Raw genomic sequence first — 27,697 nt, 5'->3', positions numbered from 1 at the left:
ATACTGATACAGATTCTTAGAGATATTCCTTTTGCTATACTTTGCGAGCTGCTCTGTTAATTAATTCCTCACTCCCATTTTTACCAAGGTCATTTCCTTCTACATCTATGAAGATGAGTCTGTGGGTCTGATGATCTTCCATGGGAGTTCCTCCACATTGTAACAGGTTGTGGTGCCTCATTTTGATTCCTTCCATTTATGACCATTTGTACCTTCATTATTAAGAGTTTGTTCCTATCTAGTGACCAGACAAGAACTACTGACTCTCCCACCACTCTTAAAGCCCTTCTGTATAGATCCTCAATTTAGTCACTGTTCTGTTTGTACTTGTATTATGTGAATGATAATGGAATCATTAGATTGGGTTCTATGCATTGTTCATGTATTCACTCACCTTCTAGACCAGAAATGGAGCTCTTCCCAAAGTTACTGGTCCATAGAGCTCCAATTGCCCTTTACGCTGATGTTCGGCTTCAAAGTTGCTGAGCAGTTCAGAATTTGGAAATTGATCCTAAGGAGTGGATTGATATTAGAAGTTCAGTTTGGACTGAGATAGTCTTCTGGAAGACAGTCTCCTAGTTGTTTCTACTTAATTGGCTTTACTTTGCATCTTGGAACAGTTTGGAAATGGTTGAATTATATGTGCTTTTTCAGTGAACTGGAAGCAAAACAAGCACTTATGCAGTGAGCTTGGTGACCTTCAGCTGCTGATAAGTGTTCCTTCCTTAGGGCCAGTTCGGAGCTAGTCTGAATTACTCTACTCTTTTATCTCCATTCTCCCAGCCCCAAACCCATGTAGTATTATTTTTATTACCTGCATATACATTTATATCAATTTTTGTATTTGTGTGTGTGTGTGTGTGCATATATATAAACTGTGAGTAAGTAAATTTGTGAGTTTTTGTTTTTATTTTTTTTTTAATTCAATTTGTGTATTGGTGGTAGTTGAATGGTTGAACTGGGTGATCTTGGAGGTCTTTTCCAACCTTGTATATTTCTATTTTTACTACTTCACTGTTTTGAAGTCATGTCTTCATGTTGTGTGTTTTTTTTTGTTGTTTTTTTTTTTTTCCTTGATATTAAGGTTGATAATTATTCTATAAATATTCTAAAATGCTTACTGAAATTATGTATAAATATGTGCCAGTCTACTTAAATATATTTTACAAAGAGTAAACTGGTCATAATGTTTCACATCCAAACTTTAGAAAACAAAATCACCTTTCTCCAATGCCTATTTATTGACAGAAGTGGAGAGGAAACATGAGGTTTTCTGTACTTAATTTCATCAAAGTATTGCTGACCTTTGGTTTATACTCCAGAACCATTACAGTGTATTTAAAACCACTTTTTTTTTTTTTTTCCCCCATAAGTACGAATAAATGACACAAACAAGATAAACAAAAAACAGCACTTCACTACATAGCTTTATTATCTTAGTCATTCAGAAATTCTTTAAATATACCATCTTATTTAAACATAAATAAATAAGTTAGAAATAATAAGTAATGAATACATAAATAATATAAATAATAAATAGAAATATTTCTTGTGTTTTCTCATCTTCCTAAGAAAATTGAAGTCAACAACCGCCACAGTTTAATTAAGTAGTTAATGCATTTGTCTATGTAGCCATTCATTTTTTCTTGAGATCCTGATACCTTAATTTGAAAAATGAAAATGAAAAGCACTTCTGTGTTGCATATGTTTCATTTTGCTTTGCAGAGTAAAAGGCAGGAACAATTCAGTCTTCCTGCCTTTTTTTTTTCCTTGTATGATTGTCCAAAGTTTCAGTTATCAGTAATTTTGGATGTTAACATTCTGAAAACTCAGATTAAAATATATTGACATTAAAACACATGTTAATATAAGTACAGATTGGACTTTCACAGCCTCTACAGTTTAGACTGTAGGCAGGGCAGCTGTTGCTACAGTTGAATAGGATCTCTGTAGATCAAAGGCAAGCAAACTTTGCACAGCATTTTTGGAAACTTCTGAAGTGTAAGGCGATATCTCAGCTGGCGTAAATTATCATGGTTCAACTTGCAAATTAGAAAGGAACAGAATCATCCATGCATTTCTGGCACTAAATATAGATGATTTATTTAAATGCATGAAGTCACAGGAAAATGATAGGAAGCAAGTAACATAGTAAAATTTGAGGTCCTTCACATTGAATTAGGCTTTTATTGGAACTTTGGCAATGCAACAAAGCCAGCCTGACTCAGTCCTTCGCACAGGACTCACAAAGTCATAATGACTAGAGCTCTTCTACTGACAAAACTGATGAATCACTTGTTATCAGCTCTAAGACTACAAAGCAGCAGTCAGCAGCAATGAACAGCAGGTATCAATGCACAAGAGCCGTTTAAGTGAAAGAAATTGGAGTGTGATCCAATGAGCCAAATAACCTGTGCACTCTCACAGATGAAATGTAGACCACAAAAGTGCACTTCATGAAGAATTGTATTAGTGATTGAGATGTTTATCAGGTGTACATGTGTTAGCAGTAATAACAAATGCGTAATGTAGTGGAAATGGACTTCACCAAATTTCTTTTTATCACTTAGTAAATAAATTTGCTTTTGTTCTTTGCTGAGGGTATATTTCCATGTAGGCATTCTGCACTTCATTTATACTTGTCTTTAGCTCAGCAGAAGGCTGTTCTGACTGCTGTGATATTGTCTTCCTGTTGTCAGTGGAGATGTCTCATTCCTTTAAAGGTGGAATATTGGGGTGAATGCAAAGGCAAGCAAACAGGCAAACAGGCAAAAGTGATAGCCAAAATTTTTCAATTGCTTAGGGGCTCTCCGTAAAAGCAGCTACAGGAGTCAACTTTCACAGTCAGATAAATTATAAAGCATTTTAGATATCTGGTGTTGTAAAAGCAGAAAAGTATATCTCTGTATTCTCTGGCATTCTGTAGTAACCAAGAACTGCAGAGAAGTTAAGCTTCTTCATTTTGTTCTCTTTATCAGAGTAAGCTAATAAATGATTTCCATCTGTCTTGTTCTGGTAATTTTCCACTTTTACTACCATAAATAAAGAACTGAAGATTTTTCAAGGTAGCTGTATTCAGCACTTTGCCATAGTTTTATGTTTTTTGGTTTTCAGTATTCCACATCATAACATCATGTAGTGCACTGGGAGTTAAAGTGTTAATGCTCCAATTCTGGGTACCTATTCCCCTATACATTTATGGAAGTCATGGGATCTGGCCCTTCTGGGTGGGGTGGTCTCTTACTGCCTTGCAGTGGGTGCTGGAGGGTGCTTTCCTAGCCATTCCAAGATTTCAGGTTTGACTCGGTCTCAGGTACTCTCTCTCTCTCCTATCTTATTTGATTTATTAGTCTCAATTTCAATTAGATTGTATTGTATTGTGTTATCTTGCATTCCGATATCATAGTTAGTAAAATAAGTTTTCCTCCATAGAATGTTGTTGCTGTTTGTTTTTTTTTCCTCCTTGAGCCAGCTCCCATCTTCCACTCCCTTTTCCCTTTCCCTTCCCATTTTGTGGGGCCGGGGCCTACTGCCCTCCTCTCACGGGCATAGATTGATCTAGTTAACTCCGTGACGCACTTGTTGAAATGAATGGGAACATTTCTATTGACATCTTCAGTACAGGAGTTTTTTCCTGAGATAAAGCATTAGCTTGGTCTTCTGTCTGTCATTTTTGCTCACTGATTCCCATTTTGTTTTTACTACAAAAGAAGCTAAAAAAATCTGTTTAAAAATTAAGAGAATTATCTTCAAAAGCTCACGAGTTCATTAGGAATGCTGTTAGGTGAGCTGGGAATATGTACAAGAGCTACTCTGAAAATAATGCCTTCTATTTTATTCTTTTGCCCCCCCCCCCCCCAAAAAAAAAAAAAAGTACCACTGATATTCATTGAAGCTTTCTGAATGCTTAGCAAGACCAAACAGTGGGTATGAGCACAGTGAGGCTGCGAATGGTGTGTTTCACCAGTAGTGATAGTGACAGTGGGTGCAGATATTTGTGAGCACAGCATGCAGGCTCTTGTTCATTGCTGGTAAAAATGCATAGCTAATCATGGTGACTATGTTGAAAAATAGCATTTTTTGCACACCAGCTTAAACTTGTGAAATGGACTGTTGCTGTCTATTTGTTCGGAATGGATTTATTTAGTGTGTCTGGGATGAGCTATTCAGATACTGATGGTGTGTGTTTCCTTTGAGTACCTTGAACCTCACAATCTGTATACCACACCCAGTTTCCAGATTTTAGCTTTTCTCAAAGAGTAGCTCATAGAAGATGAGCCTGGCTGCACTGTAATGTATTGTAATGTACGCTCTAATGTTTTCTGTTTTGACAGCAGGCCAGATGCAGCTACTGTGCTTTATTGGAGACACTGATGAAGTTCATCTTTGTTTTGTCTGTTTGAGTCAACTGTGGACCCAGTAGCAATATATGAAGATCACCTTCATGTTTTCATGAGATTTCCAAAATCTATTTAAGCTTGAATAACGAGAATTCTTAAATACAAATTAAGATAAAATTACAAGTATGAGTGTCTTTGAATATACATTTCTGCATGCCTACATACATTGTCTTGATTTTAAATGCTATCATGCATAATTGTAGAGCATTCTGAAAGAACAGAGTACAGTCAGAACTTCTGCCCACATAATAATTTATATTAATCACAGAAAGATTTTGACTATTAAATTGTCTTCTGAATGGAAGTTTTCAGTTGCAAAGTTTGCACAAAATGTACATATGTTAGAAAATATGACAGAATTTTAGTGTGACACATCAGTGAATGTTTGTATCTGGGTTATTCACCTTTAGGTGATTTGGATTTTACAGATGAGGAACTCTTAAGAATTGTTGGGCTTCTACGAGATTCTGTGTCATATATAAGCTTCTGCAACCATTTGAAAGGGGAGTAGATAAAATTTAGAAAAAAACTACTTATTTAATTCAGAGTTGAGCTGTTTTCTTCCTGAACAAACTGCATTCCTGTAAATATCAATTTTCCTGACTAAGAGGTACATGCATGTTTAGTTTGAAATAATATATTTAATAAATGTAATTGTACTATACATTGCTAGCATTAGTAACTACATAAAATTTGGAAGAATTGTAGAGAAATTCATTCAGTAAAATCAGAACACAGCCTACCAGCCTATATTTTTTGTATATTAACTCGGTGCATTAATTTTTTAAGCATGTATTAACAAATCAAAGTTGTTTAGTTAGTGTGCCCTTTTGAAGCTGGTTCCTTTTGGTTCTCAGGGGGAATGAAGTCTGAGGGTATAGTTTTTTTTGAACACTGAATGTTTAAGAATTATAGAAAAAATTCTTCCCACTCCACTACTCCCACGTAGAACATTTTTAACGTTTCTTCACTGCTGATTTCTTAGCATAGCATTTAACTTCCAAGCTGCTATTATAGAATTGCATAAACAAAAAATAAACAATGCTAAGATATGCACAGATTGATAAGAATTTGGGAAATGTTAACTCATATCCAGCTGCTAATATTTTTACTAAATTTTTATAATGTATTCTTTAACTATAAGCAGTTCTAGAATAGTTTTTATATGGGAAGCTACCTGAGACAAATATCCAGTTTGTTCATGAAACATGGTATCAGAGAATATGAATTTATACTACTTGTTAAGGATTAGTCTGAATTGTGAGGAGATAAAACAATTGAAACTCTGTGAAATATACAGATAAACTTTGACATTTGTAGTTATGGCAAACAAAGCATAAGCAATTATCATATGTTTGTCAGAATGGTCAGTTACTCATGAATAAAATAAAGTAGCTTTGAAAGTGAGATACAACCAATATAAAGATGTAAGAAATAATATAAATCCAGCATACCTGCTGAAACTTGGCAAACACATGCATAACAAGTTAAAAAAGCAGCTACAACCTCTAAAGGAACAAATGAAAGAGACAGTTCTTCAGCACTATCTTTCTTAGCTAAGGATGCTACACCTGATGGACATGACTAATTAAATGCTGTCAGGTCCTCTCTCATTCTATAGAGGACAAAGAATCATTTTTTATTTGCTGCTCAGTATTTTGCATTTGCAGGCTCTGCAGTCAGATGTGAAATATAATTATTTACTATATTATTTGGACCAGGGAAATTCGTATTTTCAGGAACTCTGTATTCATCTATTTATTTCAATCGTCATAAAATTCAAGCTGATTCGTGACAGCACCAAAACAGATTGAAACTGATTGCAACATACTGGTGAAAAAACAGATCAAAGATAGGAGCACAAGGGGAACAGTATCCAGATTATGCCAGGGATACGAAAGGTTGTGCTCTGAAACCCAAATGGGATTACCTGGTGGGAATAACCTTGTGAGATTTAGGTGCATAAATGAAACGTGTTGATAATTTGAAGAAAGACATTTTGAAATAGTAGTATCTGACAAGAGGAAGCATCCCAAATAAAAATAAAGTTGGAAAGAAAAATCTTTATTTACCATCTTGGAAGTGTTGCGTACATATCTGCCTATTTAAAGAGAAAATTCAAGAACTCTATGTTCTCCAGAACCAGAAAGGTCTAGGACTAGAAATTCTGTCAGATAACATCTGTGTCCTGTTTACAGTTAGGATAGATCAAGTATTAAACATTGCAGAATATGAGGAGTGGAAACAAGTTTACTGTGTACTTTGTGGCTTCTCTGAAATACTTTACAAAGTTCTTCTTAAGAAGAAGAAACAGAAAATAGATGAAAACTGGATTCTTAGCAGGAAGCACTCTTAAAAGTTGAGTCTAAGGAAAATTAGTTTCTTCAACCAGATTATTTAGGTTACTGTGATTTAATTTGATCTTTGAAAAAAACACAGGTGGAGAAAAAAAAGGAAAAAAAAAAAAGTGAATTCAGCTTCCACTGCAAGACTTACAGAGGAAGATATTAACCCCTTGGATTTCAAGGGATTCAAGTTGATCTAAATACTCCCACAGGTGGTCAACAAGACTTTTTTTTACTTTTTACTCCCCACTTTTTCCTCTACATTCTTTTGCAAGTAAGACTTCATATCAAAACAGTTTTAAGAGCTCATAATAATGCTGTAAGAAACACAGCAAACTGTAGCTTATAAACTCTCTGAGCAAGGGTCCATGATATGCTTCTTGATGCCTTTGGATACTGAAAGAGTTGTTCTGTGGTTTGACAGGCTCTTAAAAATAATGAGACTTGCAGTATGGTAAAGGCATTTACTTCTGTCTCAGATTTTGCAATTCTATCAACAGCTCTGGAGAATCATCCTACCGTGGGGAATAGTGATTGTTAATGGACACAGTTATTGGAAAGCTCTGCTGAGACTACAGATCATTAAATAGTTGCTTTGTTTACAAGAATGAAAGCTTAAAAAGTCTTATGATAAGATTTTGTGAACAGTACAGTAGCCTCAGGCTGTGGACTGAACTTGAGTTTTAGATAGTATGCAGGTCATAAGCATGCCACTAACAGTAGCATTCACATCATTACCTTATTTGCCATTTATAAATTCATAATGTTGTTTACATTTAAATGTAATTGGATCCAGTTGTGTATCAGCTTCCTAAAATGTGGGGATCAATCTTAGAAAAGGAAAAATTGTTCTGCTTCAATTAAAGCTTTGCAAGGAAAAGTAAGGAAACTGTTATTACTAGTTAGTTATCCTGTATCTGAGTAAGTCTTCGTTGTTTATTTGATGATAAGACTTCAAGGGATATTGACATAAGATATAGTAGGTCTGTTTATTTGATGATAAGACTTCAAGGGATATTGACATAAGATATAGTAGGTCAGGCCTAATATTGCCGATTTTAGTAATGAGTTTGAAATTAAGTGAGTCATTGTATAAATGTAATTTAAAGGAGATGAGATTATCAGCACCGAAAATGAAAAAATAAAAAATAAAAAAATAAAAAAAAAATCTTTTTTTCTCCTTTCTCCAAACAGAATCCCAGAAAGAAGATGCTGTAAATGCTGGTACAACTTCAGCTGAAAGTTTAGAGAATTCTGTGTTAATCCAGTAGGGATAAATATAACTTTCTAGGTTGCCATTTTGTCTCTCATATCACGAGAATGAGAAAGTTAGTTGTTAATTTTAACCATTTAGATACTGTGTTGCTTGGTTTTGTTTTGACTGTTTTTGTGGCTGTTATCATGTGTTTAAATGGGGAAGCTACAGTGTTTTTTTGTGTGTGTGTGTGCGTGTATGTGTGCATGTAGAGTAGTTGCACTAGTTGGTGTTAGAAAGGAGAATAAGAACAGACCAAGGTAATAAGGAAAACTGGATCTAATTTGAAAATGTCATAATCTCCCTACAATAGAAATCTTATTTCTCCCAGTGGGGATGGATATGCTCCTCCTATTGATTGTGATAACAAAAATAATGGATGTATCTGCCTCCACTAGTTTGAGGATTATGGGAAATGATTGCAATAAATGGATAATACTGTTTATATTTCAAGATGCTGAAAGTAACTCTCTGTCACTGACAGAAGTTTCTTATTTCAAAAATGTATTATGTGCAGAGTAAAAAAAAAAAAATAAAAATTAAATAACAGCCTCACCTGACCAAGATATTCTGAAAAGTTCAATGATTGAAAATCAGTGTAACTCTCTGTAATTAAAACATTTACTTCTGGAATTCCCTCAATTCATGTCTTAATAATATAATATTATGAGCAGAGAATATGAATGGGGAACAATAATGTAGTTTTGCTGAAGTGCTGGAAGTGAAACATTACTGGCGTTGTTATGACTCAGATACAGAGGTTAGCACTTAAGATGTCTAATATGATAGCAGGATAATGGTCTAGAGGTAGTTTGTGCTGCTAGTGTGCTGCCTAGCTCAGGACCATTATCTCACCTTTGACAGGCTGATTCAGCTCGAGCTATAACTGCAGCAGGAGGATTTTTTATATTTAATTTTGTTGTACTAGAGACATCAGATCATTCCTAAGTGTGTTACAGCATACAAAGTCTTAATGCTATTTTCATATTGTTTAAAAGAAAAAGAAAAACAAAACAAAACAAACAAACAAACAAAAAGATTGAAAGGTTGTAATGTTTCTTTAGTTGCTGTCCTTTCAATTGGCTTTGAAGATTAAAAAAAAAAAAAAAAGTATTTAGATACGCTTTACTTTTGTAAGAATATATTTGGCTTTGTGTTCTATTTCAGCATTTAATTCTACTTCAATAATTCTTTGTTAATTAACTATAACAAAATCTATACCAGCTAGACTCAACCACTTTTGGTCTATCAGTGCCACCAGTGACTTTAAGATAACTTTCGTTTGCAGTGAACCAATGTTTGCATTTTGGTTGTATTTTCCGGATTACAGTGCCTTTGACACAAGCTTCCCAATTTCATGAAAATGATCTCCTGAGCAATTTATTTTCTAGCATTTCTATATCCATGGTCTTAACTTTCTCTTTTTACTGTCCCTATCATCTGACTTTGGCTTTATGATTGATGATTGTGCTCAGGTCAGTGACCATGGTCCTTAGCTTCAACAGAGTTTTATGAAATACTGCGTAACTGGGTAAACTAGAATTAAAAATAGCTGTGTGTATTTCTGCTCCAGCCTTCTCACAGAAAGTGCAACAAGCAGCCAGAGAAAATATGACTGCAATGTACTGAAATGTGTCATGTTGACACATCATGAAAAGGTATTGAAATATGTTCCTTTTACAGTAGCTGTAAACCATCAAAATGTGTGCATACAAAATTATACAGCAGGCGTACTGCAATTGTCCAGTGTTGATGGAAACCATCTTTTACCATGGACTATGATTTGTGAATTATAACTGTGACATTCATTTTTATGACTTCACAGGATGATTTTTTGTAGGCCTCACTACTATTTACAACAATCAACAATACATTAAATAACTTCTGATTTTTTTTCCTGCGAGCTTATCTCTAATTTACGACAGCAGATGAAATTCAGCAGTCAGTGCATTGTTGAAAGGAGAACCATATACTTAAACTTTGAACATGCATCCATATTAGAGTTTGTTACAACTTGGAATATTTTGTGCTTGTTGCATATAACTTGAAAAATATTTCAGAAATCTTCCTGACTTCAAGAGCTATTTATTTTCTCATTTTACATTAGAAAAGGTTTTATAAAAGGGGAAAAAGGAAGAGTGAAATGAAAAGAGAGAGGGAAAGCATAACAGAATACCAGACAAAGGAATTTTTTAAAAGATTTAGAGAAAAGGAATGAGCAAGATCTTGCATTCTGCTGTCAAAAGAAATAAATTCTGTTCCCTGTATCCCTACTCATATAATACAACAGGATTATGCATATATAACCTGCTCCTGATATCTGCAGATTTGTAGAGATCTTTTCTATCTTTTCTCTCACCTTACAGAATCTTGGGTGTTGGATTACAGTTCTGTTGTTATTATTGTAGTCCTGGAGTGTATTTATATGTAGAGTATTTCAGGATATCTCAGGATTGACTTAGATGGGAATAAAGGTAAACCAGAAGGTAAACTTTGCAGATTTTCCTTTTTCACAACCTCTCTTCTTCCATTCTGAAGACTATCTCTGATAGCAGCTGTATTTTGAAATTGCCATGTATTAAGAATTATCTGTGTTAGTCATTGGTAAGTATTCTACCTATGAACGAACCTCAAGAATAAATGCATTGACCAGAAGATTGACCTTAGAACTGAAAGCCAAGTACAGTTTCAGATATCAAAAATGCAGCATATGAGACATACATTAGAAAAATGTATGTGGATGGGCAACACTACTATCCACTTTTTTGCTCACGTAACCTGGATGATATTCTTAAGTGTGCCACTGTCAAGATCAATGCCAGTCCATCAACTGGTATTTTCCAAAGTAAGACGAATGGCTAGATTGTGACACTAATGTATTTTGTGTCTATTAAGAAACTTGTTATTACAGACATGACAAGGTAGGATGACCTGAATATGTATAGTGGTGGTAGATGATAGGTTATGGTATTAATGAGACTTTCTCATGACTACTTAAAGGGCTATTGGCATATCAATCACCTTCAAGAGCTTACCATACAGAATTGACGGTGAGCACAGATGTGGAAAAAAGCACCTGGTGTGATCTAGTACAAGTCAGTAAAGACTGCACTGTTTTCACACTCATTACTGTAGTGTGTAATTTATGCCCTTGGGGAGACTGCCAGTCTCTTGGTTTTTGCAGCCATGTGTTTGCAGCCACATGTCCTGATACAGCAAAACATATAAACATATTTAAGGAATTTCCTTAACTAACCTAACTGTAGTAGTGAGTTAACTGTACTAAGTATTTATAGTTTTGATAAGGCAAAAGTAAAGATGATTTAAATATGATCTTTGTTTTTGTTTTAAAGATTCTTTTAAGTAATAAGATATTTTCTGGATACAGTAAATCTTGATTGCCTCTCTTCTCAAAAACAGATGCAGTTCCTGTTTTATCAAATTTATATGTTTGCTATAATGGTGAGTTTTTTTATTATTATTATTATTTCTTTTTTTTTTTTCATGTGCTGTGGTAGTTTTTGTGTGTTAGAGCATATGAATATATGAAGATAGATCCCAAAATAATCCACTGGTTACTTGTAATCTTACATGTCATGGAAGATGCAAGCCAGGAGAGACCATAGCTGCATCCATATACCACAACCAGAAGATATACCCAAATGTGGCACTAACCTTAAGACATCTTGTAAAAGGACTAATAAGTATGAGAAGAGAGCAGAAAAGATCAGGGGAATTAATTCTAATTACGGTACAGCAGATGAATGAATATTAGGTTATAGGAGTCATTTTTGTAAACAAAATGATTACAGCTATAGAGGAAGGATGAATGAAAATGATATATTATGATTCAGAAAGACTTCTCTTTATTTTTCCTAAGCCAGATGACTACAGTAGTTTTGTCTTTTCTTGCCAAAAATACTGGAAAATTGAGCACAGTTTACTGTGCTCCATAACAAACCACACTTGGCATTGCATTGATATTAGGTCCTTCTCAGCCTTGGAAATTTTAATTAATAGAGATCCATATATTTGTAGCTGTCCGGATATTTGAGAGAGAGGTTTTTCTCATACTATCAGCCTTTGGCAGTTTGTAACTGAATAAATTTTCACTGACCATCACAATGTGACAGACTGTAAGGTGTAAATTGTCTGCTAAAATCTTCGGAGAAGTCTTGAAAGACAGTAATTGAAATAGTATTGTGACTCACCACAAGTAGTGATATTTAGAAGAAAGTAAAATTGTTTCATAATTCAAATTGTTGTCTACTATTAACTTAGAAGTATTATTGTCAGACCGGATAGCTTGAGAGTGAATGCCAGAAAATACTATTTCCTTCTGTTAATGTAACCAGCATATGATTTACACAGCCTCCAGCAAGCTCAAAATGAAGATGGAAAGCAAAATGCCGTTTGGTTTGGGGAGCCATATAGAACTTCTTTCCTAGTATTCTATGTCCTCCAGATAAAAAGCCTACATTCGTCCTACTTTTATTATAAAGTTCTGTATGCTTATTATTACTTTTTCTTCTAGTTTTATTTTAGCGTCTTTGACTGTGAATCACTACAGTTTTACAGAACTGAGTAGAATGCTTTAAGAATTAAAAATGAATTGGAAGAGCTTAGAAATGCACTGCAGTTCTATTTATACTCAAGAGAATCTTTTATCCCAGTACATAACAGAAAAAAATAAATAAAGTAAAAGAGAAGCACCATCCCAGCTCTTAGAGCTGCTCTGTGGAGTGCTCAAGTTCAATATCCATCCTACATAATTGAAATACAGGACCCAAGAGTAAGACACTGTAAAAATTTACACCTCGTAAAACTAGGGTAAATACAAGAACATCTTGCTGAGAAAGAAATATGAGCCAGAACAGTTGATAATATTTCCCTTCTCTAACAGATTTTAAAGGGAACTATTTGTATGGAAAGACAGACAGAAAAACACATATATACTGTAGGAAACAGATATTTATGTGTATATGTGTGGGTGTCTGTATACATATGTCTGTGTGTAATTGTATCTGATACCTTGTAACTGGATACACACCTATATTCTGAGATCATAAAGTCCTGTTGAGAAATTTTCCCTGAAATACATGGTCAAAGTGCTGTTTTCTGTATGCAAATCTTTTAGTTTGTTTCTTTTTAAACTTGAAATTAACTTTTCCTGCCTTATTGAATAATTCAATAGAGGCTTTTTGATTTTCAAGACAATTGTATTCAAAGCTGTAGCTTTAGTTTTTCTATTTTCTTTTTAGTCCTCCTGACTGTTTCAAGTCAGTTTAATCATTATTTTACACTGCTCTAATGTTGCTATTTTGCAATACTAATCACTCAGCAGCACAACAAATACCAGGTCAGGAGATTTCTGCTTCCAAATCAATAAAATGGAAAATCAGCTGATCTAAACGTTGATATAATAAGCTGATTTAGGAAAAGCTAGCTGAAAAAAATACAAAGAAAGAAAAAGGAAACAAGATATCAATTCTATAGTAGATAAAGATTTTAAGGGTAGTAAGAATTACTTTAATACTGCATGTAAAAAAGAAATAAAAATATAGATACTGCCTGATGAATATTAAATACTATTGAATACTAATAATATTAAATATTAAATATTTTGTGCTGTGTAAGGTGGAAGAGAATGAAGTATTCATGAAATTAAGGTTTCATTTATTTTGTCTACTTTTTATAGTTATTGTTCAGTTTAACGAAGGAAAACACCTTAATTTTAACCCAGTTGAAACCCATCCTTCTGTTTCATTCTTAGTACTTTCTGTGTAGAAACCGGTCAGGAGATACTAGTGAGGGCAGCCAGACAGTGACATCTCCTCCAAGCTGATAGTAGAATTTTATCACCAAAGCTGTTTTTAAACAATGTATCTGTTTCATTTGAGATGCAAGTTATATGTTCAATGAGGACACTTTTATTATGAAATCTAAGATCTGGAGTTTGGATATTAATACTAGATGATACTTTATGTCTAAGTACAGAAATAGGCCAGTCATTACTAATCTTGAAGACACAGTTGGCACCTAGTTCTCATTTTTAGTGAGAAGTGAAGTCGTGCTTAGTCCGCAGAATAAAGACAAAGAACAATGTAGAAATGTATTCTTAAATGAGAATTTTAATTTTTCCTGTAGTAACATTTTCTTAACCTGCTTACATTTCATTTGCTTTGTACCTGGGTAACACTATGGAGAAGTTTTAGATTAGACAAAAGGAAAAACTTTTTTTTTTGAAGAGTGGTCAGGCACAGGAATGGCTTGCCCAGGGAGGTGGTGGAGTTGCTGTCCTTGTTCAAGAAGTGTTTGGATGAGGAGCTACAAGAGGTGGGTTAGTGGCTTGTGGTAGCAATGGTAATGGGAGGATGGTTGGACTAGATGATCTTGTAGGTCCTTTCCAACCTTGTGATTCTATGATTCTATGAAAGGGGAAGGAACAGAAAGTCAGATTATCTCTGATGTTTGCACAAAAGTTAGTGAAAAAGAAATGGCTTGAACTTTGATTTACTGAGGTTTAAATTGGAATATTAAATAAACTTTTTTTTAATACAAATTTGCTTTGATGAGACACGATTCCCTAATCCAGCCCCCATACTCTTCAAAAATGATCTTATCTTTCCTCCCGCTTCCAATGGTAAAAACAATTTAATTGCTTAGAAACAGCCCTTCTAAAATCAAGTATCAATAGATTATTTATAAGGTGTCCAGATGGTAATAGCTTATTATATTGTTTACAACTATTCTGAAAAATTTAAGAGGAGTCTGTAGAAAAATCTAAAAAAATTTCTCATTGAAATAAGAAGGAATCAAACCATTTGTTTCAGTGTATATTATACAGATTATATAATGCATTATGAATTGTTCTGAGAACAGGATTTTGAGATCTGAAATAGGTCATATAACATTGGCTGAGATAAAGCTGTCATACAGATACGTGAGACTGTTGTGACCATTTTTATCACTTATCTGGCTATAAAATGAAAAATTCCTGAAGGAGATAGGCAAGGAATATATGAAATGATTAGTTTGTCAAGAAAAAAATATGTGCATGGATTACTACTTTCTTTGGATTTTAATAAGCATTTGATAATTTGAGAAAATGAAGTCAGTGGTGAATTCTGTCCTTTAATTGAGAATTCTTAAATTGAGAAATAAGTTTGAATTGGCATAAATAGGTGCACTGTTGATTTAAAACTCTCTGAAAGATTAGAGCCGTAAGCAAAAATATCTGTAGTTAGGGTTAGCATTGTACTCCTACATGAGGCAGCAATTTGGGTCAGTCTTTCCTCTAAAAAAAGGAACGTCACACAGATGAAGGTTGGTAGTATTGTCATGAACTGATCTTCAGATTATGAATGAGAAAGCTGAAGGGAAATATGTTTGAGAAAGGTGGAAGTGAAAGTTCATCCTTTCACTGGGATAACGCTACAGAAAACCATAGTAAAATAACAGATCAAGGAAATAAACCAAAGCCATAAAGAAAGCCAACAGAGTCCTTTGCTCCAAAAAAGTTGGCAGAAGCCTAGCAAAAGATTCTGTTTTGAGATCTAGAGTAATTTTAACAGGTATAAGACTTTTCTGTAAAGCAGGAAATAAGTGAGTTTGAATGACTATGTTGTGATAATTAATATATATGTTCTTTATAACTGAGTTTAGTCCAATCTGAGAGTCAACTTCTGTGGAACTTGATAGGAGGTTGGGCAGAATGGGGAGCAAGGTATCTTCAGTGCATGTTCCCAGGATGTTCTTCATCAGAACTGTGACTAAGTCTTTGCTTTCTAAGATTACTGATCTGGAGCCTGTTTGCAAAAGGTTAAAAGAAAACAGTGAATGTATCTCTGCATTACTATGTACACAAAAAACAGCCCTGTTTTTCAAGTACTGTGAACATCTGTTGAAGAAACTTCATAGATATGGAGTATATGAAGCATGTAAAAGAATGGTGGTAGTGGAAAGATACAATTCTGTTCATTCTGAATTTTGAGCATAGAATAATTATTTTTTTAAATTTCTTCTTACTGCAGAAGAGCGATGTGAGTACAGCAGCAATCTGATAACAGTAATATTCATAGCAAAAGGTTTTGTAGTTTTCACCCACTTCTCCTATTTCAATAATATACTGGCTCTTTCAGTGAACTATATTAAAAAAAAAAAAAAAAAAAAAAAAAAAAAAAAAAAGGAGAGAGAGAAAGAAAAAGAAAAAAAGCTGAGATAGGAGTCTGGCTTTATCCTGAAATGAAAGCCTTACTCCTGGCATATTTGCAGAAGTTTACAGTGCATTTGAATAGGAGGAAAATATCACAGAATGTGCTATCATATTTGGAAAATTGAAGTCCTACAGAAGTCAAAAGAACTGCTTCTCTAATTTTACCTTCATTATGAAGTGCCTTAAGGCCCTAGCTGTACAGTCTCTTTACTGTTGCTTCACCCACAGCCATTGCATCTATGCTGTGGATCTTTTATGGAAAGGCTGCAGCCACCTCTTAATAATAGATACATTCGTTTAGTGCTAGACTGAGAAGTCTTCCTGAATAGTCAAAACAAAAGAGTTCAAAGACATCACTTACCTTGTAGCTTGTTGTTATTCTGCTCTTGTAACTCATTTTGAAAAACTAGAAGACCCTGTTGTTAATCAGTTGTGTGACATGTTTAAAAACTTTGCATGAAACTTCATCACAAAACAGGGAATGGGTATAATAAGTCTCTTCTGGGAAAAGAAAAAAAAAATTACATTGAATTAGTATTCATCAGAATTGACTTTTGAGTGCATGTCTGTCTTGGGCTGCTCATGCTGGAAGGAGCAAATTAATAAAAAGGGGAATAGCGAAGAAGGGACAAGAGAAGGATTTGTCCTTGCAGGACTTGACTAGAGGATGCTGGAGCAAGAGTGGAGTGGATGGTACAGGGGTGGTATGGGAACGAGTGAAATCTGCAGGTAGCTGGCTGCTATGCAACACAGCTGCAGGCACAAATACACATTATTCTCAGGCTGACCAATTTCTCTTCTGCCCCCAGGATCTATCTTCAAAGAGAGGCAGGGGAGTGAGCAAAATAATTAACAAAATCAAGAAGTAGAGGCAACAAACAAATGATCCAAACACAATGGCAACAAAATAGGCGGAGAAGAGGGAGAAACATAGCTGTGGGATGATTGATTCAGCTAAGTAGATATTTCAACCTATGGTAGACTGTCTTTACATATTAAAAACTCATGTAGTAAGACTTAAAAAGAAAAAAGATATGTTATTTTGGCCTTGAACAAGGAGATAAATGAAGCATTTGCTGTTCTTGTTCAACAGCAAGTGTTCCCCTTGTAAAGCTTTGGGTCACTTTCATTTAAAGTAAACTGAAATTGACCTGTATAACCTAGACACCTTTCTTCTGGCTTAGGAAAGTGAAACACAACTTCAGAAAGGAGTGTTTGTGTAGAAATGCAGGGAATTAAATTATTTGCTGTTTGCTTAATATCTTTATTTTAATCCTCATTTCATTTTCACTTAGACGCTGGATAAGGTAAATCAATGTTAATGTCTTTTTATAGAATTGATATTTTCCATTAACATATATAATACAATAAATCTCCTAAAAGGTCTGTTCTGACACATTTTTTTTCCTTTAACATATGGCCTTGCCAGAGGAGGACAGAAGAAATATTTTTCTTTATAAAAGATGATGTTCATATTACTCATGTAAATTAGTAATGCTAATGCTGCTAGCAGGGTCCTTAAATCAGAATATCATCCTGCTCTTTTCAAGACCATATTCTCACGATGAAATAGCCATTGCTAAGATGGGTAGTAATTACTACTGATACATAAGGAGGAAATTAGTGTTTGAAATAATTAGTATGAAAAAACAGACGTATGAAATGGGAACCTGAGTCGTTTGTTATCTAAATGAAATGCAGAAGTTAGTAACATTCTTCAAGAAAGAAATAATGTCATGGGGTCTGAGTCCAGGTAGGAGAGAGTGCAGAAGGTAGGCCCATGTGCTGTGATGGAGAGATCTAATCTCTGTAGATTGAGATTTCTGTTGCTGCTGAACCAACACTGCAGTGAGTGGTGCTACTGGGATCTGCAGGCAGGGATATACAGTGACAAGTGGAACAAGACCCTCTCTGCCAAATGGCAAAAGCTGTTTAAAAGAGGTTTGCCTGTTGGAGAAATGTTTTGCACTAAAATCTTTTCTCCTGCTTCCCACACACCTTTGCACAGACCTGCTTTCTGCTACAGGGTTAGAGAGTGAAGCATGTATGGACACTGAACCACTATGAACATGAGATCTAGCCCACACTAAACCATGTGAGGTTTTGGTAGCACATTTGAAAATGGTACAGTTGCTTGTTGAAGAATTCTGGCTAAATACAAATTATTTTCTTGCATTTCTGAATGTTTTTGGAAAGAGGAAAGTAGAAAGAATGGAGATACCGTTCTGGAGGACCAGGACTTCTGAAAATCAGGAGAGAATTAGCATTGATTTGCAGATAAGAAACAGAAACAGCATAAACTACTTCAATATAATACATATTTTAATATAATTGACTGGAAATCTAAATATTCAACACAGCAGATAAATTTTCCTGTGAGATGGAGTAAGAATATCATTGTTAGTAATGTAATTCTCTGTATTAGACCACATTTCTAAATAAGCTTTCCTCATTGATAGGCACAACATCCTTGCTTATTTACCACAGATGTTGAATAAGGTAAAAACTAACCTCTGTAAAACAGGTGCTGAACACACTCATGAAACAGTGCTGTCATCTGCACAGAACAAACAGCCTGAGGTGGAAAATACATTAAGAAGGATCTATGTGTATTAGTTGACAATGCCTATCCAAAAATAGTGCAAAATATATTCCTGTTGCTTAATAAATAAAATAGAGCTTTTTAAGTGAGAAAGACTTAAAAGTTTCCAAAGCCTAATATTTCAGTTATTGATAAGTACATATTAGGAGCATCTCTCACAGTAAGACAGGACCGATAGGAAGATAGATACAGTAAGACTGGTATGCAGTGTTGCAGCCCATGCTGGATTGCAAGATTTGCACTGTTGTGCTCATGCATGGATCAAAACCTCTGATTTGAACAATGCTTCATTGCAGGCTGGCTACAGTCCTGCTCCTCAAAACTGGGCTATTTTAGCTTAGCATCTTGGCCCTGCAAACATGTCCAACTTCCCCTCAACTCAGTTTTACTCAGTTATTTCCTACAGCTAACACCTACAACTTTCAAAAGCAGGTAGTCTCAGTTGTTTATAAGTAATTCTTCTAATTGACAGATCTTTAGATTCTATGCTTGACTTATTTTCTCCTGCAGAACCCTTGGCAAACCTCAGATGGGAGGTTTCTAATGCTTTCCACTTCAAGAATGACCTGCCTGCAGCCTACCCATGATAAGGGTCTGTGAAACTGTGATAGCATGCTTCCCCAGACAATTGCCATTCTGACCACTAGCTCCATGTGTCACTGAGCCTTTCTGTTCACAGAGCTTATCAGGGTTGTGGTTTCCCTCATACTGGGTCTGTGCTGACATGATTCAAGGACTGATTGATAACTGGTACTGTGTGAATGGATATAGGTGGCCACCCTCATCAGGTTGCTGATCTCATTTGTTAATTTTCTAGACAGAGAAGATAATGTTACACTGAGTTACCTTTGCCAGAGAAAGTTAAACGAATAGGAAAAGGTTATTTGTAATACTGAAGTACAAACAGAAGTAGCAAAAGGCCATTATGCAGTAATGTTGCAGTCAAGGAAACAGTGTTATGACTCAGATGAATTAATACTTTGTTTCAATAACATCGGTTGTGTTGAACAAAGGAGCAAAAAGCAGTAGATAAAAAACACTTACATGGCCAAGGAAACATACACGTTCAAACTCAAAGAAAAACGTAGTACAGTTTCTGTTCTCATGCTGAAACAAACTGTAAGCTATTCTTCAGAGAACAAATAACTGGCACCTGAAACTGTGATACAACAATTAAAATCTTAAAAAATATATAAGCCAAGAATATTGTTCTCAGACAGAAGAAAGAAAAATACAAATGTTTTGTTTAAGAAAAAAAAAAAAAACTTTGATAATATGCAGAATGATTAAAAGAAAGAGTAAATAATTGTTAAAAGTACCTGATGTACAAAAGATTCAGTACAATCTAACTTGATTGAAAATATGATTGGTATTCTAGACTCTGTGACTGCTGTACATGATTTTGAGACCTCTTGGGGAGATATTCGCAAAGACAAAAGAATTCAGGAGGCAGTATAAAATACTTTTGAAGTAAGCAAAGGATTTCATAATTAGAGCAATTAGTCTACTGACAAGTGAAGTCAGAGATGATAGAGGTTGCACCTAGATTTTTTTTAATTATTATTTGTTAAAGATATCTAACAAGTGTGTGGAGTTTGTTTATTTGTTTTCTGTTGTTTTTTGTTGCTTTTTCTTTGAATTACATATATAAATTTACAGCATCAGCAGGAAAAAAAAAAAAATGGTAGATGCATGCTAACAAAATTTGCTGATGGCAGAACCTGAGAAGCATTGTCAACATAAAGGTGGAACTGGAATGTCACACAGTGGTGTCCAACATTGATAAATGAAGTAATAAAAATGGGAAAGATGTAATAGAAAATGCAGAGTCATGCCCCTGGAGACTAATGAGAACATCTGTTAAACCATAGCATGTTGTAAGGTAGAAAATGAAGGAGAGAGGGAAATTCGATGCTTAGTATTCAGTGTTTGACTGTTTTTGAGTCACCATTGTGATATGGATGAGGAAAGGGTGTGTGCAATTCTGGGCATTGAAAGGGAAGTTTTAAGGTTGTTGTACAAAACACTGATTAGACCTTTGGAGGATTGCTTAAAATTCTGTCCACCACCCTTGAGAAGAGATCAGTTTCCAACAAGAACTGATGAAGAAAGTATGTACTAGAATAAAAAGAGAATGGAAAGCTCATCTCCTGGGACAATACTAAAAGAACTTGTCTTGCTTATGATAGAAAAACGAAGACTGAAAATAGATACAATGTATTTTCTGTACTCTAAGGAGGGGATAAGGACTAGAAAGAGAAGAGCTTTGAAGCTTAAAGGACAGAACTTATTTAAAAGCAAATGAATATAAACATGCTGTAGGTAAAATGATTGTAAATGTAAAGGCCTTCTGGATGGGAGAAGGGATACAAAAGTGCTTGGAAAATTACATTTGAAAGAAATTACCAATGGTTTCAGTTAGATTATATAATATGTTTGTGATTGCACAGGAGCATCGTCAGTGGGTCGTCAGACCCAAGAAGTCTTTAATGCCCATGTGCCTCTTTACCCAAGTGATATAAATTGGTATGAAGACCCTTAAGCTTTTCTGTACTAATTAACCGTGCTTCAATACTACTCACCTCTCAGCAAATCAGCACTGCATCTTAGGTAATTAAGTTTAGCATATCTCCCTGCAGTGAGTACTGGCTTCTGGGAATCTTTCCTGAGGACATCTTTCCCATAAATTTTGAAACTATTTCTGAAAAAAACATCTTTCTTCAATATGCATGAGTATCTGAAAAGGAACTTAAGTGCATATTCAGAGTGGCTCACCTCTCTTAGTGTGTATGGTAGAAATAATTCTGCTGTAATATCAGTATAGGTGATAAATGCTAAAAATAGTCTCAAGTGTTTCACTGTATGTAATTGTAATTTCAGTCTCATGTTTATTATGGACTACACAAATCACTTTTTGTGACAATTTGTTACTCATTCTTCAAAGCGGTACTTCTAATTGTGTTTTGGGGTTATTTTCACTACAGTTGTACCTGCCAAGAAAAAAAACATTTTAAAGTAATGTTGCTTTTCATCTGAGAAACATAGTACTTCCTTAGAAGAAGAGAGAAAGATGAGTTTAATACAAAAGGGAGCTGAGTCACAAACCATGAAAAACATGTTTTATTTGTGCTTCTCATGAAAATCCTGCCACGAGGCACAGATTGCACCTGATTGTTGCATTTCACATAAGAAAGAGAATGCTGCAATTCTCCCTCACAGGATAGAATGATCGGTACAATCTGTAGATGTAGATATACAAGGTCTGTGACATGAAATCATCTTTTCTTCCTGTACTAAGCAAAGACAGAAGAGTGAGGGATAGGGATAAGTCTCTGGGTCCTTTTCCAGATGACCCCACCTGATCCAGGAGACATGCTACATGGACATTGCTCTAGCTCAATGCTTATTTTCCTGATTTGCACCGGTAAACACTCTCTTCTATTTCAGGTTACCTCAGAGTAGTTCTGCATGTCACTGTGAAGTAAATGGTGAATATTACATTAAACCTTGTGTTCTATATCTTCCTTACTGAAAACATGAGGAAAAAAGTAGCTGTGTGTAGTGAAGACAATCAGGCTGCAAGAGGAGGGAACAAGTGGAAGGTAAGGCATGATCTGCTGTGTAACAGAGGATGAAGTAGCCAGTTTGACACATGGAAAAATAAATTTAGATTAGAAGCACACAACTTTAAGATGTGAACTTAGTCAAGCAAGAGGAAAAGCCTGCTGGTTTTCTAGAATATTTAATTCAGTTGCTAACAATAAAAATGCACAAATTAGGGACATTATAATTTCCTGAAAATGTCTGGCTCACTGAAAGCAGGGCCTGAACAAAACAATGTGCGTGCAGTTTTTAAAAACTCTGCCTTTAGAAATGGGGAAGAATTACAAGACTTTACTTTGGAAAGGCATGCTGACAGCTGTAAGAAGCCAGTGTTAACAGTACTATTAAAATTAGTGTAACTGACTGTACGAGTAGGGCAATCGGGATTTGGTCCTATACTCTTGCTTTGTAAACATCAGCATCCCTTAGATGAATATAATATCGACTAGTGAATGACATGTTAAAGCCTTAGTAAAATTAACTGTGTTTGAAAGGCTGTTCCTTTAAAATGGAAAGTAAATGGCTCAAATGAAATGTGGGATGCAGGAGGAGAGGAAATCAATAAACCAACAAACTGTTGATGATGTGGAAATAACTTCTTTATGTTTTCCTGTTTCTGTAGTTTATAGTTAGCACTAGTCCATCAACTTAACAGCTTTCTGCAAGTGAAGAAAACTAAATCCAAACTCAGAGACTGTTGGTTGTGGTGAGTTCCCTTTTCTTCAATGAATTCTCCTTCCTTCTAGGAAACATAAGATTTTTTTTTTTTTTTTTTTTAATCGAGAACTACGTAAAAGTTGGTTGCTGTTTGAGTTTTATTATTTTGTTGGCTTTTTTGTTGTTGTTGTTTTCTGCATGATGTTCATCTCATTTTATTACCAGAGAGATTCCAGAACTGAATTTCAGTGTTCCTGATGAATTTCCATTCAGAGTTTCTATTTGTAGAGAAGAGAAAGATTTTTAAGACACGTACCCAAAGTCATTCACATACATCAGATTGTTTGGGCTACTTATATGTACTTTATGTCACCTTGAATTTATATTTCAGGGCATAAAGATGGATAGGATAGGATAGGATAGGATAGGATAGGATAGGATAGGATAGGATAGGATAGGATAGGATAGGATAGGATAGGATAGGAGTTCAGTTGGAAGGGACTTAGGGATCATCTAGTCTGACTGCCTGTCCACAAATTAGAATATATTATTGAGGTCATTATCCAAATGACTTAAACACTGGCAGGCATGGGGCATTAACCACCTGCTAGGAAGCCTGAATTTCATGAATTTGTGTATCATCCTTGCACAGGGGCTGTGCTAATCTCTATATCATTCCAGTTTCAGTGTATATGCTACTGAAGGAGCACATACTGAAATCTATCCTAAAAGCATATTAGGGGTGCATTTTTAATTGTGACTATATAAGTCTGTGCTTGATGCTACTCAGTGAAATGACACAAGATGAGATGAAGTGTTTAGAAGAATTTCAGAAAATGTTCCAGGTTCATTTTTGCTGATAGACATACAACTGCATACATACACATGCACACACAAAAATAATAATAATTTAAAAAAAACTGAATTACAGTCAGGAAGGCTGTCTCTTTCCTCATAATTTCAGAATATAAAAATATTGGTGGGTATCACTAGATGCAGATATGCCTCCTCTGACTTTCATTTTTATGATTTTCATGTCTGTACAAGAATCTAGTTATGTTCTCAAAAATATACACAGATCTCTGAAAATGAAATGAAGGACGGAGTCTGGTTTGGGAAGGTGGGGCTGGATAAAGAACAAAAACAGTATTTAAATCCATCCTTAATTGTAAATTGAAGTGAAATGGCCTACAGCTCTTCCAGCTTCCACTCAGCCCCTCAGTAGGTGGAAATTTATCTGACTTTGGATCAGTTCATATGAAGACTTTCAGAGCTGGCATGCAAGAGCGGTGCAAAATGATTAATGTAAGGGAATGGGTGCAGAAAAGTTGTCGAGGATCTGAGACGCAACAGTGCCAGGCCTGCTTAATGAATAGGAATTAACAGTGAGGATGCCAAAGAGTGGGAGTATAACTATCTGTAAGGACAGAATATCTACATGATATTGCTGTGAGGTCAGTAGAGCTGTCATAGGGAAGATATGCTCAAAGCCAACAAAAAACGGCTACTCCTGAATTCATTATTCCTAATCACAGCCAAAGTTTTTTCTGCCAAGCTATAGCTTTTATTATTATTATTATTATTATTATTATTATTCTTTAACCTTTATAGTGTTCAGAGCTCTTAAATTTTTTGTTGGAAACCTCCAGAGCAAAATCTAGCAATGCCTAAAAGATTTCATGAGCTGTCACGGCAAGATTAGATGGTCAATGGATTTGCACTGCAGATGGACTAGACATTTATGTTCTGAAACTGCTAATGAGGTCTTGTGAATAAAGCAGCTGGATGAAAAAATTGGCTATATCAGAATAGAATGCCTGAGTAAGCTAATTAACTAGTCAGACTGATATTTTATTTTTTAAAGTTGCAGGTAGAGGACTTACTTTAAGTCTAAGGAATGTGCAGAATATAGCTCAAAAGTAGGATTTTTTTTGCAGTCTATTTAGCTTACTTCACTACACACAAAACATTTGACAACAGATTAAAGTCTTTTCATATTTATTCACCTTGATAGGTATTGATTCTTATTTTTCACCAACAATTTATTTCTATAGAATGGCTATGATGGATTGAATAAGGCCAGGTGGAAAAAGCTCACCATTAGGTGGGCTGACCAAAATTAATGAAGCCATGGCTGCAGTCGTCATCTGAGGCCCTGGATCCCCTGTTTGAAGTGCATAGGCACTGGTTATAAAGCCTATGGTGTTGTGTTGCTTTTTTTATTCCTGTTCTCTAAAAATAGTGTGTGGATACCTGTGGGTGTATTCTGTAAATATTCACATTACATTAAAAATCTTTGTTTTGAAATTCTGGATTTCAAAATCCAGAGGGCAACTCAGTTACATAAGTGGTGGTGATACTTAAAAATGTATACAAATGCAAGGAATAAACACATAATTGCAAATATGAGCACACATTTTTACTTCGTTCCTGAAGAAGAGGCAAAAATAGAAATGAAAAAGAAACAGGAGTTCAGCAGCAGTAAAAGTGTTGGGATTAACTGAAAAAGGGTAAGTCATTTTACAAATAAGCTTCACATTTTTAGATGCACTAAGCTGGAAAGTAATTGAAATCTATGGAGTATAGATAAATGTGAAATTTTTATAGCTGACGTACTGACCCTATAGAATGGAAATCTTGCCATAGCTTAATTGAGGTTGACATTTTACACTGTGCTTCATCACTAACAATTCAAGGATCTGATCCACAAGTGATTGCATCAGTTGGAGTCTTTCCATTGCTGTCACTGATCTCTGGATCAGACTTATGCTGCAGATGCATCCCCTTCTGTCTGAAGGATAATTTAATACGCAGTTGTCAGAACAATCAGAAAAGCCTTCGGCAAGGTTGGAAAAGAGCATCTACAGCTGGACAGAGACCTTGAGATGTGAGTGGTATAATGATTTTTAAAACCATTGTGATGTTTCTCAGACTTAAAATTTGAATAAATGTATTTCTTTATTGCTAACTTGTAGCAGCGAACTTGTCTTAGAAAAAGTAAAACTTTGTCCTGTGCACTGAGCCAGCTCAAGATCTTTTGTTTAAGTTGTATCCTACAATAAATCCCGCTAGGGTAAATGTGAACTATTACTATTTTCCTTCATATATAAATTACATGTTTTCTCTGAGCAAGCACAGATTTGTAAGAGTTACTGAGCTCATCTGTTTACTTACACATCTTAAATACGAAGTATAGAATAATCACTTGACATCCAAGAGGTTTTTCACATGTGAACAGTTAAGGAGGGCCTAAAAACTGGGTACAGGGTAAGGACACCCATTAACTTTCAGGACAGAGAGAAGATACTCAGTTTTGACTGAATAAAAATTATTAGTAGAAAATCTCAAAATGTGTTTATTCATTCTGGGAAAAAGAAAAATGAACACTTTTCTCTGAAACTCATTGTTGGATGCTGCAATTTAATTCTTTTTTAGGACAAGAAAACAAATGCTTCTACTAGACAAGAAAAAGTAAGATAGCAGCTATTACTGCGTACCTAGTCATTGTCACTCTTCCACTACACAGTGGACACCTACATTCTTCTGCTGTGGCTTCGAATAGATAAAGGACATCAAAATAAGCTGCTTAGTTTTATACAACAAAGTGACTTTTAAATTCATTAACTCTTGTTCTTTCCAACGGAGCTTTTAATGCATTCACCTTACAGTATTTAGCTATAAAATATATTCTTGCCACTGTCCTCTAAATAGATTAGCTCACAAAGATAATATCCAAAAAAGTCATTTTAGTTGCTGTTGGGAAAAAAATAATTTAGTTTAATTTATTGTGTCTCCAAATTCTTCCCATCTCTCTGTAATTGTATAGCATTATCACTATTCACTGTTCTGTCTATTCTCGCATAGAGAATTGAAACATCATTTGAGTTTCCTCTGAGGATGGATTAACAAGATCTGCTGTGACATGACTTGATTAATTAATGAGTCTAGAGTATTCTTCGGTCCTTATGTGCTGTTCTTGAACTTCTTAGATGGGAAAATTCTAACCTTCAATATTTTAGAAGCCAACTGGGTAAAGCAAAATTCTTGTATGACCTTCACTATAATAAAACTGAAAATCCATTATAGAGTCTACCTGAGTAGTTGTACATATTCAAGGTGATTTCATTCTTTCTTTTTTCATATTAAAAGAATTAAAGTGCACATGGTTGAAGTACAGAGTACATAAAAGTACTTCACAGACTTTTTAAAATACGTAGATAGCTCTGAAATTATTGCCTCCTATTTATTTCCATGGAAACGGCAACAGGTGCAAAGAGCATAATAAGAGTCTTTAATAAAGCAAATTCTCAGCTACAAAATGGTATTTTTCAGAATAGTCAACACTGTTAGCTTTGCATTTTCATCAGCAATGAACAACAGCCAACATGCCCCGCTCATAAACATCTATCCCCACTGCTGAAATGCACCACCCACCACCTTACTGTGTTCACATCCACTCTTTGGTCTCCATAAATGTTAGCAATGTGTTAATGAATGTCAGTGGGTGCCATTTTTTCTACATGGAGGAACTCAGTGACACACTTTTGCTTAATAAGCACTTCCATGTTAGATGCTGTTCTGTCAGACTGCTCTTCTGCTGACCTTTGTCACACAGAAACA

At 35.0% G+C, this 27,697-nt stretch overlaps 1 protein-coding gene and 1 non-coding gene across 28 annotated transcripts in view; one reads left to right on the top strand and one right to left on the bottom strand.

Annotated features, from left to right (window-relative positions):
• LOC116216434 (uncharacterized) overlaps nt 1–27,697 on the top strand; it is a 393,379-nt gene that overhangs the window by 291,573 nt on the left and 74,109 nt on the right. For 6 of the 27 annotated variants that reach the window (XM_085220380.1, XM_085220378.1, XM_085220377.1 and 3 more), the window contains 2 exons: nt 22,265–22,419; nt 23,043–23,126. The exons of 11 other annotated variants lie outside the window; for them this stretch is intronic. The gene's annotated coding sequence lies outside the window, so the exon portion shown is untranslated. Of the gene's footprint in view, nt 1–88; nt 167–4,334; nt 11,463–22,264; nt 22,420–23,042; nt 23,127–27,697 lie in introns of all 27 variants that reach the window. 10 more of the 27 variants (XM_085220361.1, XM_085220362.1, XM_085220374.1 and 7 more) reach the window with 4 other exon arrangements.
• Nucleotides 23,685–23,787, bottom strand: LOC116216513 (U6 spliceosomal RNA). The gene has a single exon (XR_004159406.1). It is a non-coding gene; the product is annotated as a U6 spliceosomal RNA (small nuclear RNA).

This window comes from Meleagris gallopavo, chromosome 3 (genome assembly GCF_905368555.1).
Source record: "Meleagris gallopavo chromosome 3, MGAL_WU_HG_1.1, whole genome shotgun sequence".
NCBI classification, from domain to species: domain Eukaryota; kingdom Metazoa; phylum Chordata; class Aves; order Galliformes; family Phasianidae; genus Meleagris; species Meleagris gallopavo.
The sequence above is the reverse complement of the archived record's forward strand: the minus strand, read 5'-3'. Positions and strand labels throughout refer to the sequence as shown.